The sequence below is a fragment of the Fundulus heteroclitus genome, chromosome 22 (assembly GCF_011125445.2).
Source record: "Fundulus heteroclitus isolate FHET01 chromosome 22, MU-UCD_Fhet_4.1, whole genome shotgun sequence".
Lineage (NCBI taxonomy): Eukaryota > Metazoa > Chordata > Actinopteri > Cyprinodontiformes > Fundulidae > Fundulus > Fundulus heteroclitus.
Genome location: NC_046382.1, coordinates 7,349,342 through 7,357,108, shown reverse-complemented (window position 1 = coordinate 7,357,108; position 7,767 = coordinate 7,349,342).

The window sequence follows — 7,767 nt, the reverse complement described above, 5'->3', positions numbered from 1 at the left end:
GTTTCATATGTTTTCCATAAACCAGGAGGATATTAGACTCAGACTGAGATGAAAGTAGTATTAAAACATGTCTTCGGTAATTAAAGGAGGCAGTAGAGGTACATAATAACACTGGGATGTCATATGAACATGCATAGCAATTAAAGTGCATAACTCTCGTATTAGAATATATATATATATATATATATATATATATATATATATATATATATATCATGGCTATATGAGCTTTAAAGGAGCACTTAGTCCTGGAGGAGGAATTTCCATAAAGTGTTGTCTTAGTTTTCTATCTGTGTATCTTTTTTTTTAAAATTAGAGATTATCATCTAGTATAATATGGCGTGTTGCTTTGGAAGGCTGTATAAGTTGTTTGTTTTGTACAGTAGAAGTGAGTGTTTGTACTGTTTTTAATGAAGACCGTGTCATGTGTCCCTCTTTGTTTCACCGCCGGCTCTCGGCAGAGCTAACAGGCTTGGGATTACTGTAGTCGCGTTGCACTGTTGCCGGCTCTGATGGGATTATGTTAAAGCCACAATAGACTCATAGTTGAATTCCCTCTGCCCAGTAATCCTGTAGAGCAGGACTGGCCTCTAATGCGTTTACTGGCCCCGCACGGCTCGTCGCTTGTTTGTTCTCCGGCATAAAAACAAGGAGAACGCCTCAAAGTCTCGCTGTCTGACGCCCAACGCCGATCAGTTGTTACCGAGGAATGTTTTATTCATCTTTCTGATGCGGGTCTACTCTCACATGATGCGTATTTGTAAAAATTTGTAAATAAAATGACTTGGAAATAAATGGAACTTTTTATGAATGCAGCTGCTTTTGGTTTCTGATTCTGTTAACAGGGAACATGTTTTGTGTCTCCCTGATTTCGCTGACTCCTTTGCATAAACGCTGACATTGAGGATTTATCCCTCATTTAATGGGCTCTGATGGATCAGATTTCTGCTCGGAGGCATTGCTAAAGCAACAGCTCGGGGGCCCGTGTAGCAAGAGCAAAAAAACAAGATTTACCTTTAAGCAAAATCAAAATGATGACTGAATGATATGAATGCCCTCCAGCTGTACACCTCTAATCTTTAACCCTGCTGCTGCTGCTGGCACTGGAAAATGAAAGTACTCCCTCATTTATTTGAGTAGGGGACTGGGGTATTCGGTCGTTACGTGGCTCAATACACAACATAACACAACAACAGTAATGAGAAAGAGACTAATGATAATAATAGCTATAACAATACATGCAGACTCCATGTAGAGGCAGCCCAGGTCAGGATTTGAACCCAGGACCTTGTTGCTGTATGGCAACAGGGCTGCCGACTTTAGCTGCGTTCATAACAGCAGTATCAATAGAAGTAGTGGTAAGAGTTGAGAATAATCGTAGTAACATATTACTAGTAGTCATAGGAGTAAAAGCAACCATAGCGGTAGCAACATCACTGTTTATTACTATAAATTTACTCTTTTATTTACCATAAATTACTATAAATTTATTTTATAAATAAGTCAAAGTATCTTTATTAGTCTCCCTTGAGAGCAATTTGCCTTGGATACAAGGATCAGTTGCATTGTACTGCATATTAAATCACTAATAAAAGGAGTCTCAGTAAAATAATGAATAAATATAGAATGGTAACAAGAGTTCATAAATCACAGTAAATAATTAAAGATCTGATCTGTGCCAGTTAAAGTTTAAATCTAATTTTAAGTGTCATCATTTCTCTCGCTTTTTGACAAAACCATGGCAGACAGGCTTTGTTTCTGAAAACATAATGTGTGGAAAAGTAAGCGCACCCCTGCCGCCTCTTTAGGGTCTTACAGAAAGCAAGAGGCAGGTGCGGTTGATACATTCAGTCAGTTTAAGGGGATCATCAGCGACGCAGCATGACCCTCTCCATGGACGAAACTGTTATTGTGGCACTAACACTATGCCAGGACGGGAAGACATCAGCAAGAACCTCCAGAAACACTTTGCACTTTGTACTTTTCATCCATCCATCCGTCTGTCCATCCCTCCATCCGTCTGTCGGTCCGTTCATCACCCACTCCTGCTTGTCCTCGCAAAACATGCAAAAAAACAACTTCATTACTAAAACATCCAAGAGCTCCGCCTCAAGCTCAACAAAACTTAGTCACCACAATAAGCTAAAGTTTAAATGACTTCTTTAAGAAAGGCTTGCCAGGAAAAACACGACTTATGTTTGCCAAGTTGCAGCCGCACCAACGACGAGACGTCTGGAACATTGTTCTTTGGACAAATGAGACCAAATTTGTTTATATTTCCATCCACTCAGATACCTACTTACCCCTGCAGGGTCTTAGGGACAGACAATCATAAAATAGCAAATAGAATAAAACTGTGTTAAGGATTAATAAAATATGATCCAACCCAGTGAAGCTTTACATCTTGCCATTATACACTGTTTTAAATTATTTAATGCTTAATAAATAACTCTGTGTCTGTTAGGTATTGTCTGGTTAATATCAGCCCAAGAGCTGATATCAGGACAATAGTTGAAAGGAATGATTTGAACACTGGCGTTCTTTTAATCAGCAAACTCTGCACACGTATAGAATAAATGAGTGACAACTTCTCTTCCCGTTAAATAATTTATAATGAATATCATAAATAAAATTAACATCCAGCGAACATCACTATCTAGTGCTTATTATCTGAATTAACATTATATTCCAATCATCAAATCCTCTCTACAAAGCTAATGAACTTAACTAAAACTACTAAGCAAAATGAAGATAAAAAGAAGCTAGGCTAAGAAACTATGTATACACAAAAGAAACAAAAGACAAAACAAAGTGGTTCATCATCATCATCATCATCATCATCATCATCATCATCATCATCATCATCATCATCATCATCATCATCATCATCATCAGAATAATTCAGTGAATCCTGGTTCACTGCAGATCTCAGTTAAAGAATCAAAGTTCAACTTGGTTCACAATGCAAATCCTGAGTTTAACAAAACATTATTTGATAAAATAACATTTTAAAGAATGATTTGCTCAGTAAAATATCAGTAAACTTCTATAACGCTCCATTTTATTAATGAGATTATACCTCCGGGCGGCTAGGGGTCGCTGTAGCGATCGGTCGCTAAAATCAGTTAATCCTAAAATTATACAAAAACACCATTAAATCGACATTAATATTCCACATTAATGCCAGGAAAAACACGACTTAGTATCTGAGAAGGGTGAATGTTACCGGCAGCTAATAGCATTAGGCTAGCAGACATTCGGCATTAATTTTAAAAAGCTTCGGCTTTATTTTAGTTGTAATGAGCGGACCGGATAACACAAACATCAATATCCCATCAATGTATAAAACCTTGTGGAGATAACATTTGTTATACCCGTAAAAACACACTCGAATTACATCAACAATGACATGGTTCGAAGAAGCTAATGGGAGCTACCCTCTAAGCTCCATATGGTTCAAAAACATAGATAAATAGATAGATAGATAGATAGATAGATAGATAGATAGATAGATAGATAGATAAACAAAGCTGCTTCAACAATTACATCCACTACAAACGATAAACATCTCCTGAAAAGAATAAACAAGTAAACAAACCAGTAGACAGATATTGCTTGTAAAAAAGCTGATCCATTGACACATTCACACATACGAACAAGCAGATAAGACCAGAGCATCAGAAGCATGACAGGATGCTATACACCTGCTTTATTTAACAAGCTGATTGATGAAGGGACAAATGAGTCTCTTAAATCTGCTGAGTCTGCAGGCAGCGACGCTAACCCGTGTGCCAGACGGTGACAGCTCGTATTGTGAGCTGAGGATGTGAGTGGGATCAGACAGTACGCTCGGAGCAAGGCTGAGGACAGACTGTTCATAGGTGGGCTGTAATCACTCCTTCTTATGCCCTAAAGAAAATTTAACTCCTAACTGACATGGATGTGAGAGACTGAGACACAAAAAGGAGCTTTATCACCCAGCTATTTATTTAGTTTTGCCTTTATTTTATTACAAAATGGCGGCAGAATGGACCTGTTGTTTGTTTTTCTGGCCTCTTCAGGTTAGATTTCAATGATTTTAGAAAGCGGTAAAAGATCCGATCCTTCTGATTTAGAGAAGTCTTGGTATTGTATGAAAGAAAAACCTGGAAACGGATACCCAGAATGCCTTTTGCCGTCAGACCAGTGGAAAAACCTCGGTCTGCTGAGCAACGTTTCTACAACGGCTCATCACTTCACTCACAAATCGATCTAAGACTGTTTGTGGAACCAGGGTAATTTAAAGTGAACCTGTATAGAGTTTTTGATTAATCCCCACTGATAATTGTTTAAGGAAATCATGGACGCAATGTTCTCTGAGCTGAAGAGGAAAGGGACCGTCTGGCTTCCTCTCAGCATCGAGTTCAAAAAGCCCCGTCTGCGGCGGCAGAGAGGTGCATCAAACATGGAGCCGTGACAGCACTGCAGATATGAAGCAATATACAGAGTTTATTGAGCGAACAGAGCTGCCCCCAAACTAAGAGTGGTTCAGTGAAGGCCTTGTTTTTGTCAGGGCCAGATTTCTTCTACTTTTTTTAAGTACAAGCACTTTGCACTAAAAGAGCCAGCGTCCAGACTTTTTATCGACTCGACGAACAAGTGGAAAAATAATTAAAAGCAAAAACACAACTTTAGAAGAACACATTTATTCATTAAGCTATCCTTTAGCTATCAGGCTCCTCTCTTGTGGAACCAACTCCCAGTTTTGGTCCGTGAGGCAGACACCCTGTCTATTTTTAAGACTAATGTTAAAACTTTCCTTTTTGACAAAGCTTATAGTTAGAGTGGCTCATACCCTGAGCTATCTCTATAGTTGTGGTGTGATACGCCTAGGCTGCTGGAGGACATCAGGGTCTAATTTTCTCACTCTACTGATTTCTACTGTTCTCCAGTTTTGCATTGTATTACATTGAAATGACTGTCGTCATTTCAGCTTTTAACTTTTTGCTCTCTCTCTTTTTCTTCATAGTAGGTACACCTGGTCTGGCGTTCTGTTAACTGTGACATCATCCAGAGAAGACGGCTCACGCGCTACTACCATCTAATGTAGAACAGATTACTGGATCAATGTGTGCTTCTGTGCTTTTTTGTCTCTCTTGTTGTGTCTCTGCTCTGTCTTCTGTAACCCCAGTCGGTCGAGGCAGATGACCGTTCATACTGAGCCTGGTTCTGGTTCTGCCGGAGGTTTTCCTTCCCTTTAATGGGGAGTTTTTCTTCCCACTGTCGCTTCATGCTTGCTCAGTATGAGGGATTGCAGCAAAGCCATGTACAATGCAGACGACTCTCCCTGTGGCTCTACGCTTCCCCAGGAGTGAATGCTGCTTGTCGGGACATTGATGCAATCAACTGGTTTCCTTATATAGGAAATTTTTGACCAATCTGTATAATCTGACCCAATCTGTATAATATGATTGAACTTGATTTTGTAAAGTGCCTTGAGATGACATGTTTCATGATTTGGCGCTATATAAATAAAATTGAATTGAATTGAATTAAGGGAAAAAATACACATGCAACAAATATACATTTATGTGTAATCCTGCCTACAGTCTCCTGTAAAGTAAAGTCGTCAGTCCTGCATCACACAGTTTGTAATGGTTTATATGCATTCAGTGACAAATTAGAAGCAATTCCTAACAACATAAAAAATGTAACGCCACATTCTAATATCTGTTTTAACATATTTATGTTTCAATATTGTGTTGGCAATATAATAACGTAAGGTATCATAACTTAATATATAACAGTGCCAAATAAGAAAACTTTAAACGTATCTTAATCTTTAAAAGTACCAAGAGCCTCCCTCCAAATATACTACGTGTTCAAAAGTATTTTACACATGTAAGTACAACAATGTTTTACTAGAGTAATTCATTAGAACGCATTAAACTGTAAATTAGATTGCATTTGACTTCCTCGGACTTCCAATAATGTGTTTTTAACAAACTCTTTTTTTTAATCTTTTGCTTTTTTTTGTCTGCATGAAACATCACAAAAGTTCAGAGTATAGTGAATTATTTCACATGAACCATCCTATATTTTGTAGATGATTTACAATAATTAACTGTAATACCTAATATAGTATATAACACCGTCACAGTGGCCATAAAAATCAACACTTTACAACCTAGCCAAGCCAACTTTATTTATAAGCACTTTAAAAACAGCACAACCGACGGCCAAGTGCTGAACAGACGTCACATAAGAAGCAATAAAAGCCCAAATACAAGGAGACACATAAAAGATGTAATAAAGCAAGCTGAACAAATAAAACAGGCTCTCTGATGTTGGGTCAAAGGAAAAAAAGGACGAGTTTTCAGAGCAGATGTAGAAACGCACAGTGAGACGAGTAGGACAGAAAGATTTCTCCTGCCATGCCAGTTGGCATCTCCACTGTGAGGTTTGGGAAAGTTTTGCCTCCCTTACCGTCCTCCTCACGGTATTCGCTGGTCACCGTTTCAGCCGTCTGTTAAATTATTTCTTCGGAAAGCCCCCCGAGCTTTTTTAAAATACTTTACCTGTAGCCTGATTCATGAAGATCAAAACAAATCTAATTTAAACGAACGGGAGGTTCCCATGTTAAACAATGCGTTAAGTCAGCAGCTGTCGTTTCATTTAGAGTCTTTCCCCATTAAGAATAAAATGCTTCAGCTGCATGTCTTTAATAGGAACTGTTACAGCACTGTGTGTTGCAACAGATATTACCTAATGCGGACAGGTTTTCACATTTAACAAATCTGCACAACTTAATTTTAGAGTTAATGTTAAGCTTAGTTAGAGAAATAAAAGATAAATCAGTTTTAAGCCTTTCTGGACATATTTACTTGCGCTGCTAGCAAATCTGGAGGATGCTGCAAATTGTTTTCGCTCCATTGTAACATTATGTTATTAAGTAACACATTTAGACTTCAAAATGCAATAAAACATCACTAAAACTGCATTTTGTAATAAAATCCGCAGACACATTTTGTAATGATTCCTGCCACGTTATGTAATAACATTATTACATTTTGTAGTAGTTATTAAAAAAAGTGGAGGCTACTCTTTTAATGTGGTGCATAATGCATTATTGAACAACCACAAACCAGTCTTTGTGTTCACCCTAATCAATAAACATTTAAGGCCTGTTGTGTAAGGAGCTTAAGCATTTCTATTTTTTAATCTCTATTCAATAGAGGCCAAACTTTTGGTCATTTAGGATCTGATCTTCTAAAGGTCTGACCGTATAAAATCATGTGCAAACCGGATAATGTTGCCGACGGGGAGAGAAAGCCTTCTATGCTCACGTCAACATCTCTGGAGTGTCATAAATAAAAATAGAGACATATCGTCTATAAAGCAAACCCAATTTTGAGCTGCAGGATTACCCAATAACTTCAGCGCATCATTACTTTATGACGCAACACTGTTATGTTTTCGTGCAACGGAGCAGTGTCTAAAGCCCAGAACAGGTGGCACAAGCTACACAGGATTCAAATGTTAAGGATCTGTAACATGGCGAATATTAATAGTATATTGATTAAGATGGACACAAACACTGGCTTTGTGTTTATTACATGACCCACCACATTACGTCATCATTTTTTAGTCATCAAAAAGGAACAGCAGCATTTTATATTAACCACCACAAACTTTAATGAAATCTAGGAACACATTTTGTAATATTTTGTTCTGCATCATGTAATAACATTATTAAATTTCATGGTAATTATAAAAAAATGCAGTTTT